The sequence below is a fragment of the Piliocolobus tephrosceles genome, chromosome 1 (genome assembly GCF_002776525.5).
Source record: "Piliocolobus tephrosceles isolate RC106 chromosome 1, ASM277652v3, whole genome shotgun sequence".
NCBI classification, from domain to species: domain Eukaryota; kingdom Metazoa; phylum Chordata; class Mammalia; order Primates; family Cercopithecidae; genus Piliocolobus; species Piliocolobus tephrosceles.
The window spans coordinates 201286802-201300172 of record NC_045434.1 but is presented as its reverse complement, the minus strand read 5'-3'; the positions used below and the strand labels follow the sequence as shown (position 1 = coordinate 201300172).

Here is a 13371-nt window from a genome sequence, read left to right as displayed (position 1 = left end):
TGGGCCACCAATTACTCTGATTCAACTGGGCAGTTGAGTTTCTGTGAAGGACAGAGACCCACGAAATCCAGCAATCACTGCTATTTATCGAGTCTGTGCCGGGCGCCATACTGCGAACTTCACATGATTTAAATACAAGAGTAATGGAATATACTTAGGATACTTAACTTTATCGCCGCTTTTACCTTACTTATTCTTCTCTCTGCCCTGATTTCCTTAATTAATTTTGAAAAAAAAAAAAAGAAAGAAACTCTATTTTTTCAAATTTCGAATGTAATACATGGTCACTCTAAAACAGACAATATGGTCCAGGCACCATGGCTCAGGCCTGTAATCCCAACACTTTGGGAGGCCAAAGCAGGAGAATTACTTGAGGCCAGGCGTCCACCAGCCTGGGCAATGTAGTGAGACCTTGTCTCTATTAAATATAAATATATATATACATACACATATATATTTTTTGTTTGTTTTTGTTTTCAGATGGAGTTTCGCCTTGTCGCCCAGGCTGGAGTGCAATGGTGTGATCTCAGCTCACTGCAACCTCCGCCTCCTAGATTCAAGCAATTCTCGTGCCTCAGCCTCCCAAGTAGCTGGGATTACGGGTGCCCGCCACCATGCCCAGCTAATTTTTGTATTTTTAGTAGAGACAGGGTTTCACCATGTTGGTCAGGCTGGTCTTGAACTCTTGACCTCAAGTGATCCACCCACCTCAGCCTCCCAAAGAGCTGGGATTACAGGCATGAGCTACCACAACTGGCCTCTACTAAATATATTTTTTAAAAATTAGTCCGGGCTGGGTTTGGTGGCTCACACCTGTAATCTCAGCACTTTGGAAGGCCGAGGCAGGTGGATCACAAGATCAGGAGATCAAGACTATCCTGGCCAACATGGTGAAACCCTGTCTCTACCAAAATACAAAAAATTAGCTGGGCATGGTGGCATGCACCTGTAGTCCCAGCTACTCCGGAGACTGAGGCAGGGGAATCACTTGAACCCGGTAAGTGGAGGTTGCAGTGAGCCGAGATTGCACCACTGCACTCTAGCCTGGCGACAGAGCAAGATTCTGTCTCTTTTTTTTTTTTTTTTTGAGACGGAGTCTCACTCTGTCGCCCAGGCTAGAGTGCAGTGGCCGGATCTCAGCTCACTGCAAGCTCCGCCTCCTGGGTTTACGCCATTCTCCTGCCTCAGCCTCCCGAGTAGCTGGGACTACAGGTGCCCGCCACCTCGCCCGGCTAGTTTTTTTTTTTTTTGTATTTTTTAGTAGAGACGGGGTTTCACCGTGTTAGCCAGGATGGTCTTGATCTCCTGACCTTGTGATCTGCCCGTCTCGGCCTCCCAAAGTGCTGGGATTACAGGCTTGAGCCACCGCGCCCGGCCGCAAGATTCTGTCTCAAAAAAAAAAAAGAAAAAAAAAAATTTGTCGGGCATGGTGGCACAAGCCTGTATCCCAGCTACTGGGGAGGCTGATATGGGAGGATCACTTGAGCCCAGGAATTCAAGACTTCTGCATGACACCCTGTCTCAAAAAGAAAAAGAAAAAAGAGAAAAAAGTAAAATAGATAATGCAGAAATGAATACAATGGGAAGAAACAGTCCCTATAATCTCACTCCTCAGATATTAACCATTAGAAACTCCTTGATGTCCTTTCTCCTCCCGCCACCCAAGATGCCGAAAGGAAAGAAGGCCAAGGGAAAGAAGGTGGCTCCGGCCCCTGCTGTCGTGAAAAAGCAGGAGGCCAAGAAAGTGGTGAATCCCCTGTTTGAGAAAAGACCTAAGAATTTTGGCAATGGACAGGACATCCAGCCCGAAAGAGACCTCACCCGCTTTGTGAAATGGCCTCGCTATATCAGGTTGCAGCGGCAGAAAGCCATCCTCTATAAGCGGCTGAAAGTGCCTCCTGCTATTAACCAGTTCACCCAGGCCCTGGACCGCCAAACAGCTACTCGGCTGCTTAAGCTGGCCCACAAGTACAGACCAGAGACAAAGCAAGAGAAGAAGCAGAGGCTGTTGGCCCCGGGCCGAGAAGAAAGCTGCTGGCAAAGGGGATGTCCCCACTAAGAGACCACCTGTCCTTCGAGCAGGAGTTAACACCGTCACCACCTTGGTGGAGAACAAGAAAGCTCAGCTGGTAGTGATTGCACATGACGTGGATCCCATCGAGCTGGTTGTCTTCTTGCCTGCCCTGTGTCGTAAAATGGGGGTCCCTTACTGCATTATCAAGGGGAAGGCCAGTCTGGGCCATCTAGTCCACAGGAAGACCTGCACCACTGTCGCCTTCACACAGGTGAACTCGGAAGACAAAGGCGCTTTGGCTAAGCTGGTGGAAGCTATCAGGACCAATTACAACGACAGATACGATGAGATCCGCTGTCACTGGGGCGGCAATGTCCTGGGTCCCAAGTCTGTGGCTCGTATCGCCAAGCTCGAAAAGGCAAAGGCTAAAGAACTTGCCACTAAGTTGGGTTAAATGTACACTGTTGAGTTTTCTGTACATAAAAATAATTAAAATACAAATTTTCCTTCAAAAAAAAAAGAAACTCCTTGATGTGATTCTGCGTTTAGCTGAATTGACAAATGTATGCCCATTTTGGGACAGGGAAAACGTTATTAACGTTTTCAGAGCCTCCTTCCTCCCTGTCCTCTCTGAGGAAGGAAACTTGGTGTGTTAGGCAGCTGCAGCCCGGGCTTTATCATGCGGATCTGGGTAATGGGTGGAGGTGGGGGAGAAAGAAGCTACAAGAGAAAGGGCAGAGGTTGTGGGGTGGGAAAAATGGGGAGAGGCTGAAGTTTTGAGGGAGTGTTTGGGGGATCCAGATGCAGATTTGGGGGCTGCTGTGCTGTGAGATACTGAAAAAGAGGGAGGGGTCAGACAGGGGGGGGGGGGAAACAGCAGGGAGGAAATTGGAGGAAGTTTTACTGAGATTATGGATGATATCTGCTTTAACATTCTCAAAAGAATTGGATAAATATTTAAATTGCTTTGCAGTTTTTTGTTTGTTTGTTTTTTTCAGAGGAGGAAATAGTGTTTCTAATTCAACAGGGGGCTGAGACTGGCTTTGGGTGGATTAGCTTTACCCAGATTACTTTTTTATAAACAGAAAGCTCAATTACCTTATCATCATAAAAATAAAAACTGCTAAAACATCTTGTCTAGGTAATGTATGCCAGTCACTGTGCTAAGTACTCCTCTGTATTCATTTATTTAATTCTACAATAGCCCAATGGGGGTGGATACTACTATTATCCCATTTTACAGACAAGGAAACTGAGGCTTAGAGAGATGAAGCAACTTGCCCAAGATCACACAGCCTCCAAGTGGGAGAGCTGGGATGAGACAATTTGTCTATTATCTTAACTTTCTGGTAAACGCAGTTGTTTTGTTTAAATTGATTAACTCATTAATTTTGCTGTAAGAACCTTAAGGAAGATTCTTATTGATAGAGACAGAGTCTCACTCCATCACCCAGGCTGGAGTGCAGTGATGTGATCTTGGCTCACTGCAACCTCCACCTCCCAGGTTCAAGCAATTCTCCTGCCTCAACCTCCCAAGTAGCTGTGATTATAGGTGTGTGCCACCACACCTGGCTAATTTTTTTGTACTTTTAGTAGAGACAGGGTTTCACGATGTTGGCCAGGCTGGTCTCAAACTCCTGACCTCAAGTGATCTGCCCGGCTCAGCCTCCCGAAGTGATGGGATTACAGGTGTGAGCCACCACACCCAGCCAGAAGATTTTTTTTTTTTTTTTTAGTAATGGGGGTCTCACTATGTTGCCCAGGCTGATCTTAAACTCTGGGGCTCAAGGGATCCTCCTGCCTCAGCCTCCTGGGTAGCTGGGGCTCCAGGCATGCACCACCACTGCGTCTGGCTCTGTTTTATCTGTTTTTTTGTGAGTTGCTGCAAATGCCTTTTTGTTCATGATAGAGTAAGGATATATACATAAATAATAGTTAGGTGTGTACCGTCACGAAGCCACCCCACAACTCCTTGCCGTTATCTGTGTTAAGAAGCTGAAGCCGGCCAGGCGCAGTGGCTCACACCTGTAATCCCAGCACTTTGGGAGGCCGAGGCGGGCAGATCACAATGTTAGGAGATCGAAACCATCCTGGCTAACACGGTGAAACCCTGTCTGTACTAAAAATACAAAATATTAGCTGGGCGTGGTGGTGGGCACCTGTAGTCCCAGCTACTTGGGAAGCTGAGGCAGGAGAATGGCGTGAACCCAGGAGGCAGAGCTTTCAGTGAGCCAAGATCGCGCCACTGCACTCCAGCCTGGGTGACAGAGTAGACTCCGTCTCAAAAAAAAAAAAAGAAGCTGAAGCCAAGTGGGACATGGACACTAATCTTGAGAAGGTAGCTTTTAAGTTGTGGGATTTGAACTCAGCTGTTTTTTGTTTTTGTTTTTGTTTTTCTGAAGAATCATACAGAAGTTGGAATTACTACGGTGAGGAGTAGGGTTGCATTTCAGTTACCCTGGTACAAATTCACAGACCCTGAAGGCTGGACCTGGACGAGATGTCCAAAGTTATCTGTTCCAGTCCCTGCTTTAGTTTATGACGCTCTACTGCAGTTTCTTCCACAGGTGTCACCTGGCCCGAGTGTGAACACCTCCGCTGATGGGAGACTTGGCTTTGCAGAGAGCACAGAGGCAGGGGAACGTAGCTGAGAAAGCAGGCCAGGGTGGAGCAGTGAAGGGGAGGGAATTCCTGAGACTTTGCTGGGATGAGCACGGGGGACTGCCAGAGGGGACAGGAATGCAGGCAGAGTGGAAAAACATTTCCTCAAATGCCTTCACTACAATATCAGTTCTTTTATGTACAGCCCTTCCAAGTTGAGGGAGTAAAAGTATGTTATTTCAAAGAAACAAGTTCCCCTGGAGCCAAACTACTATAACAAAGTATATTTCCCTTTTTGCCTTGGCTGCTAGGAAGCCCTTAGATAGGTTGTATATTCAACCTCGGTAAAAAACTCAGTCCAGGCACCTGATAGATTTATCTCTATATTTTTCCAATGGCTTTCCATCTCTTTTTATTTGTTTATGTATTTGAGATGGAGTCACACTCCGTGGCTCAGGACAGAGTGCAGTAGTGTGACCTCGGCCCACTGTAACCTCTGCCTCCTGGGTTCAAGCGATTCTCCTGCCTCCGCCTCCTCAGTAACTGTGATTACAGTCGTAATTAGCTAAGCACCATCATGCTAATTCTGTATTTTTAGTAGAGATGGGGTTTCGCCATGTTGGCCAGGCTGGTCTTGAACTCCTGACCTCAGGTTATCCACCCGCCTCAGCCTCCCTAAGTGCTAGAATTACAGGTGTGAACCACCACCCCCGGCCTCAATCTGTCTTTTTAGATTAATGTTTTATAATGTTTGCTTTAACACTAAACAACTATCTGAATGTAAGACCATCACCTCCTCTAAGAAGCCTTCCCTGTCTGTGCCCCCACAGCCCCCTGCACTACTGCTAATGTAGCATCTCCCACTGTCTTGTTCAGTCTGTTTACTCTCTTTGTTTCCCCTCCCTAGGCCCAATTCTGCAACTCCAGCTACAGAAACAGGGACCAGCACATAGCCGATGCTCCATAAATTATCAAACCCTACAGAAAGGCTCTTGTAGGAAATGAGGCCTGATTAATAAGCACCTCTTCTCTGCATACACTATCTCATGTGGCACTCACATGACCAGTATTTTAACAGATGAAGATCCTGAGGGTCAGAGGGGTGAAGTGATTTGCTCCGGTCACACAGCCTGTGTCAATGAAGGATGTGAACCCAACCCTGTCTGATTTTAAAGTTCCTGCTCTCCACCGTGGCTTTGTACGTCATCATTGTGGTTCCTTCATGTGGAGGGGAGACCCTGAGGACTCCAGCTGCAGCTGCCTATGGAGGGGGGCGGGGCCTGGGAAAAGTCACTCAGGGTCCCTGGGCCTCAGACTTCTCCTTTTTTTTTTTTAAGACAGAGTCTCGCTGTGTCGCCCAGGCTGGAGTGTGAGATCATGGCTCACTGCAGCCTCAACCTCTTGAGCTCAAGTGATCTTCCCACCTCAGCCTCCCGAGTAGCTAGGACTACAGGTGCACACCACCACACCTGGCTAATTTTTTGTTTTTTTTTTGTTGTTGTTGTTGTTGTTGAGATGGGTTTTTGCCACGTTGCCCAGGCTGGTATCCAACTCCTAGGCTTAAGCTGTCCAGCCACCTTGGCCTCCCAAAGTGCTGGGATTACAGGTGTGAGCCACCACACCTCAGCAGTCTCCTCCTTTGTAAAATGAAGGGGTTGGATCAGCAATTGTCAGCCCTAGGGGTCCATTTGCATCACCTGGGGAGCTCTTAAAAGAGACTGATTTCTGGATCCCACCTCAGGTCAATTAAGCCAAAATAGCTGAAGGCAGGTCCCAAAGTTCATGAAACTCTCATGTGAGCTGGATGCTGGAGAGAGCTGAGGACATTAAACTTGCCCCTCAGTGAGGCCCATTGCAGGAAGCCCCTCGACCTGGCATGATGGAAAGACCAGGGCTGTGGAGCCAAGTGGGCATGGGTGCTGATCCCACATCTGTTCTTTCGTACACATCAGCATCCTCATTCTGCACAGGAGAGCAAGGCTGGTGAAGTCTGAGGTCTTGTAGCGAAGAAGTGACATTGTGGAGGTTTCAATCCTGGTCTGCGCTCTGGAACTGCAGGATATTGAAGAGGGTCTTAGACAAGGAAAGGAGGTGTGGGTGGGCAGGTTCACTTGGAGCCTGTGTCTGTACTGGCAGACCTGAGGCCTGGGTGGGGCCCGTCTCGGGGATCCCAAAGCCATCCCTGCCCGTGACTCACACTGTTTTCGTAGCAGGTGTTGGGGCAGCATGAAGTCACCCACACTTCCCACACCTCTCACACCTCTGTTGCCTCCTGGCCTAGCACGTGCCCAGACACCTCCACCACCCATGCTGCCCCAAGCCCTGGGCAGTGACAGGCCAGTGTGGACAAGCCAGCCAGCCTGTGTGTGACTGGGGTGTTGGCATTGGCTGCAAGAACACACTGACAGGAAGGCTGATGACAACTCAAGGCACAAGCAGAACTTTTTCCAAACACCACCCCACTGCTCCTGTGCCCCGTGGTCTCAGGCAAGCCCCTACACCGCTTTGACAGTCTACAACATGTGTGTAAAAGCATGGCCCATGGGGTTCCCATGAGCTCCAGAACACCGAGCTCTTAACCCCCACAGAGTCAGACCAGGCTGCCCCTCACCGGGACTGACTCCCCCATCTTTCTTCCTTTTAGGTCTCAGTCCAAATGTCACTCTCCACTTTTCTGGAGAGTGACCCCCTCTTTCTTGTCGACCCTCTCTAAGGGAACTCTCCCTTTCTTCTCCCTCACTGCACCCACTTCATTTCCTTCATTGTACTTATCAGAATTTCTTTTCTCTTTCTTTCTTTTCTTTTCTTTTTTTTTTTTAAGACAGAGTCTTGCTCTTGTCACCCAGGCTGGAGTGCAATGGTGCGATCTCAGCTCACTGCAACCTCCACCTCCTGGGTTCAAGTGATTCTCCTGCCTCAGCCTCCCAAGTAGCTGGGATTACAGGCACGTGCCAACACACCCGGCTAATTTTTTATTTTTTATTTTTAGTAGAGACGGGGTTTCACCATGTTGGCCAGGCTGCTCTCGAACACCTGACTTCAGGTGATTCACCCACCTTGGCCTCCCAAAGTGCTGGGATTACAGGCGTGAACCACTACACCCAGCCACTTACCAGAATTTCTAATTCTAAACATGGTTTCTTGGTGACTTATCTATTGTCTAGCTCTCCAATCAGATTACAAATCAAATGTAGGTACTGTCCTTTTGTCATGCTGTCATGTCTCTCTCTCTCTGAGAGACAAGGTCTCGCTCTGTCACCCAGGCTAGAGTGCAGTGGTGCGATCACAGCTCACCGCAGCCTCGAACTTCTGGGCTCAGGCGATCCTCCTACCTCAGCCTCCTGAGTAACTGGCGTCACCATGGCTAGCTATTTTTTTCCTTTTCTTTTCTTTTTTTTTTTAGACAAGGTCTTGCTCTGTCATCTAGGATGGAATGCAGTGGCATAATTATAACTCAGCCTCGAGCTCCCAGGTCGACCTCACTGCAACCTCAACCTCCCAGGCTCAAGTGATCCTCCCACTTCAGCCTTTCACACAGTTGGGACTACAGGCACATGCCACCATGCCCAGCTAATTTTTTTTTTTTTTCTATTTTTTGTAGAGATGGAGTCTCATTATATTGCCTAATCTGGTCTCGAACTCCTAGGCTCAAGTGATCCACCTGCCTTGGCCTCCAAAAGTGCTGGGATTACAGGCGTGAGCCACTGCACGCAGACCTGGCTAATTTTTTAATTTTTAGTAGAGATGAGGGCTCACTGTGCCGTTCAGATTTGTCTCTGTCTCCCAGCCTCAAGTGATCCTCCCTCCTTGGCCTCCCAAAGTGCTGGGATTATAGGCATGAGCCACTGCACCCGACTCATTGTGTCTCTTTATTGAGGTATAACCTACACGCCATACCATTCATCCATTTTAAGTGTATAGTTCAATGATTTTTAGTAAATTCAGAGTTGTGCCATCATCACTACAAGCCAGTTTTAGAACACTTGCATCACCCCCTAAAGATCCCACCCTAGCCACTTGCAGTTAATCCCTGCTTTTGTCTTCATCCCCGGGCAAACGCTGATCTGCTTTCTGTCTCTCTAGTTTTTCCTTTTCTAGAAATTTCACATAAATGGAGCCAGGCACGGTGGCTCATTCCTGTAATCCCAGGACTTTGGGAGGCCAAGGCGGACGGAGCACCCAAGGTCAGGAGTTTGAGACCAGCCCAGCAACATAGTGGGATCTTGTCTCTATAAAAAATTAGCTGGGGCAGTGGTGCACGCCTGCAGTTCCAGCTACCTAGGAGGCTGAGGTGAGAGCATTGCTTGAGCCCAGGAGGCTGAGGCTGCAGTGAGCCATGTTTGTACCATTGCACTCCAGCCTGGGCAACAGAGCAAGACTCTGTCTCAAAAAATAAAATAAAATAAAATGAAGAGTTAGTAAAGGCTGCAGGAGTCCACAGCTCAGAATCTGCTGAGAACAGGAGAAGGCACAGGAGAGGGGAGAGTGTAAGGACAGGCAAGATTTCCAAAGGCAAATGCTTGTCAGGAGGTAAGTGGGCCACATTTGGGGGAAACAGGCCCTCCTACCCTACAGGTGGAAGGAAGAGTTGGTTCAAGAATTCTCAGGACAGTTGGTCTTAAAAACATATCCCTTTTCACCAAGAAGTTCTACTTATGAATTCCTTTAATTATGGAAATAATTAAAAGTATGCATAAAAGTGTAACAACAAAAATTTTCCCTCGCAGAGTAGATTATGGTAGAAAAAAATAGAAACTCATTATGTCTATCATTACGTTGAGGAGATTTTGGCAATCTCTACAAGCCATTAAAATATATTGACGTCAAATATTTATTTAAGTGGAAAAATATGCTGGGCTAGGTGGCACACACCTGTAATCCTAGCACTTTGGGAGGCCAAGGTGGGTGAATCACCAGAGGTCAGGAGTCTGAGACCAGCCTGGCCAACATGGGGAAACCCCGGCTCTACTAAAAATAGAAAAAAAAAAGATAGGTGAGCATTGCAGTGGGTGCCTGTAATCCCAGCTACTTGGGAGTCCGAGAGGTGGAGGTTGCAGTGAGCCGAGATCGCACCACTGTACTCCAGCCCAGAAACAGAGTGGGACTCAGTCTCAAAACAAAAGAAAAGAAATGGAAAAATGCTCATGATTTGTGGTTGAATTAAACAAAAGGATAATTTTTATATTGCATGTGCCCTACAACTTAACAATTCTATATTAGGTCTTTATCTCAGAAAAATGTGTGTTCTTGTGTTTAATACATATGAAGACTTGTAATCAGGTACAGTGGCTGAGTTTGAGAGCAGCCTGGGCAACACAGTGAGACCCCCATCTCTACCAAAAGTCAATTAGTCAGATGTGATGGTGTGCACTTATAGTCCCAGCTACTTAGGAGGCTGAGACAGGAGGACCAGAGGTTGAAGCTGCAGTGGAGCCATATTCGTACCACTGCACTCCAGCCTGGGTGACAGAGGAAGACCCTGTCTCACACACACAAATAAAGACTTCTACCAGAATGTTGCGTAGCACAGTTTGCAAAAGCAAAAGGAATGAACTAGGATGAATGAATGAACACACATCAATGTGAACACACCTCTACAACATAATGTCAAACCCAAACACCAACTAGCAAAAGGATATGTGTGGAAAAATGCCATGTATTTGAAGTGTAACCATATCAAGTGCATGAATAAGAATGATAAACCCCAAATTTTTGAGAGATTTACTCTGGGGAGGAGTACAGCAGAAGGATTGCAAAGGGGCACCCAGGGGCTTCAACTGTATCTGATAGTTTTTATTTAAAAAAAAAAAAAAGAGCCAAAGCAAATATGCTAAAAATGTTAGGATTTGTCAAAACTTGGTTATGAGTATCAGTATATGTTATAGAAGTCTCTGGATTTTTGTTTGCTTACAATAGTTCACCTGAAAAACAGCTTTCATTATATCTTGTTAATATAAATGAATGTATGGAAAAACTGTAATTTAAAGAGTGTATAGCAAGGCCAGATGCGGTGGCTCACACCTGTAATCCCAGCACTTTGGGAGGGCGAGGCGAGCGGATCACCTGAGGTCAGGAGTTCGAGATCAGCCTGGCCAACATGGTGAAACCCCATCTCTAGTAAAAATACAAAAATTAGCTGGGCATGGTGGCGTGCACCTGTAATCCTAGGTACTCAAGAGGCTGAGACAGGAGAATTGATTGAACCCGGGAGGCAGAGATTGCAGTGAGCTGAGATTATACCGCTGCACTCCAGCTTGGGTGACAAGAGCAAAATTCTGTCTCAAAAATAAATAAATAAATAAAAATAAAGAATATGTAGCAAATAATCATGATCATTTCCATGTGATGAGATGACTGATTATTTTTTCTATTTACTTTTGCATATCTATATTTTCTAATTTTCCTATGATGAATATGTCTTACCTGTGCAATTTAAAACCTAAAACAAAAAAGCATATAGAAAAGCTGTAGAGGGGGTATTGCAGGCAAAGATGGCAGCAGAGGTCAAGGCCTGGCTGTGGAGAAGCTGCCAGAACATTGGATATCAGACAGGGGAAGGATGGGAAGAAAAACTGCTGGGAAGGGGAACTGGTGGCACAATGGCAGGCCTTGAGTGCCAGGCCAAGGAGCTGCAACTTGACCTTGAAGGTCATGGGGCCTCAAACTGGAGTCCATGGCCACTGGGGAGCCTCAAGCATACTCCCAGTACTCTGGCTCCCCCAAGATTTTCATAATTTGAGGCCTTTGTTTTAGTGATCATCTCTAAACAGTGAGTACAGGCCTATGCTGACTTGTCTGAATGATCCAGCCATAATCCGGAGCCACCAATGTAATTTCAGGGTCCGGATTGGTTTGTGCCTGGGGTCAGGTTGGTGCCAGCTGCCCCACTTTGATTGTCTTGGGCAGATGAGGAAAGAAAGGAGCAGGTCTCAGCTTGGCCAGTTTATTCTCCAGCCCCATGAGCTCAGCGCTTGGGCCTGGGAGAATTCCAAGGGCCTGAAAGATGTTCCAATCTTGAAAAAAGAATTGTAATGACTCTAAAGCAACAAAAGCAACCACCAAAATAACACATGGATGCACACACACACAAGCACACCCTGCATGTGAAATCATTTTGACTGTGAAAGTATAAAATTGAATCAAAATCATTTCAATTGCAAAAGCATAAAAATGAATATTTTCATGGCAAAAAATATTAGATGTGGAATGTGGGTGTGTTTTAATATGTTTGGTAAGGGGAGAAGTGGAGTCTCCAAAAGTAGGGATGCTGGAGGACTATGAAGTTCCTTAAAGCACAGAGGGATGGATAGGATCCCGACAAAGAAGGCCAAATGGAGAACTGCTGTGCTCACCCCCTTAATGGTTCCCCTTCATCCAAACTGGAAAAGAACTGGGCAAATTGAATCAGCATACACAGCAGTGCAGGAGTGCCAAGGGAAAAACAAAGGCCAGGCAGCAAACAGCACGCTGGCACAGCCTGCAAAACACTCATCATTCAAAGGGTGTGATTTCGATTCTGCAAAATGATGTCATCCAGCACATTCAGTGGATGTTGTTTATCTAAATTTGTGGTCGTATTTGTATTTAATCTGGTTTTATGGCAGTATACGGTCCTGAAGAGTTTGTACCTAGTTTTATGTTTTAAGGAACGGTATAATCAAAATAATTAGAATCAGCACTGTCTGGCCAGAAGAACAGAAGAACCTTCTTCCTTTTGGAGAGCCTGTTTGTAAATCATTCTTTTGGGAAACACTGCTAGGGGCTCAGGTACTGCTGAGGGGCTGTGGGTGGGGTTGTGGGGATGGGACATGAACTTAACAGCATGTTCTGGATGACCAGTAGCCGAAGCAAGACTGGTGTGAGGCTTAAACTCCTGATGACAGGGATGGGCATCTTATTTGGGCCCCCATAGTGCCAAGGGTAAGACCTCAGATGCCATAAGAACTTAACAAAGACTGGCCACCACAGTGGGATTTCCCATCAGAGCGTCCTGCTTCTCCAGGCTGCAGGCAGAGACGTATCTGTCCTGGTCCTGGTGAATCCAGTGGGTCGACTTGGCACATGGAGGCCTCCATGCATTTTTTTTTTTTTTTTTTTTTTTTGGAGATGGAGTCTCACTCTGTCACCCAGGGTGGAGCGCAGTGGTGCTGTCTCGGCTCACTGCAACCTCCACCTCCCGGGTTCAGGTGATTCTTGTGCCTCTGCCTCCTGAGTAGCTGGGACTAAAAGTGTGCACCACCACGACTGGCTAATGTTTTTATTTTTTATTTTAGTAGAGATGGGGTTTCACCATGTTGTCCAGGCTGGTCTTCAACTGCAGAGCTCACGCAATCCACCCAACTCAGCCTCCCAAAATGTTGGGATTACAGGCATGAGCACTGCACCCAGCCCTTCAATGTATATTTGCAAATAAGAGAGGCCAGGAGGAGGAAGATGCCTCTCTTTCCTTCATTTCTCTCATCCAATCCACCAGCATGTCTTTTTGCTGGATCTCCAAAGTGCACCCAGCCCCAACCCCTCCACCATGGCCTCCAGCATTCTCTCCTGGACCGTGTGGATGGCCTTACCAGTCTCCTGGCTCTGCCTCCTCCACACACAGCAAGAAGGAGATGTTTTCTTTTTCTTTTTCTTTTTTTTTTTTTTGAGACGGAGTCTTTCTCTGTCGCCCAGGCTGGAGTGCAGTGGCACGATCTCCACTCACTGCAAGCTCCGCCTCCCGGGTTCACGCCATTCTCCTGCCTCAGCCTCCCGTGTAG

At 47.0% G+C, this 13371-nt stretch overlaps 1 pseudogene across 1 annotated transcript; it reads left to right on the top strand.

The window, feature by feature from the left end:
- Positions 1-1650: 1650 nt before the first annotated feature.
- On the top strand, positions 1651-2534 carry LOC111547510 (annotated as a pseudogene). Its single transcript, XR_002733157.1, has one exon. The product of XR_002733157.1 is annotated as a 60S ribosomal protein L7a pseudogene (transcript).
- Positions 2535-13371: the final 10837 nt, after the last annotated feature.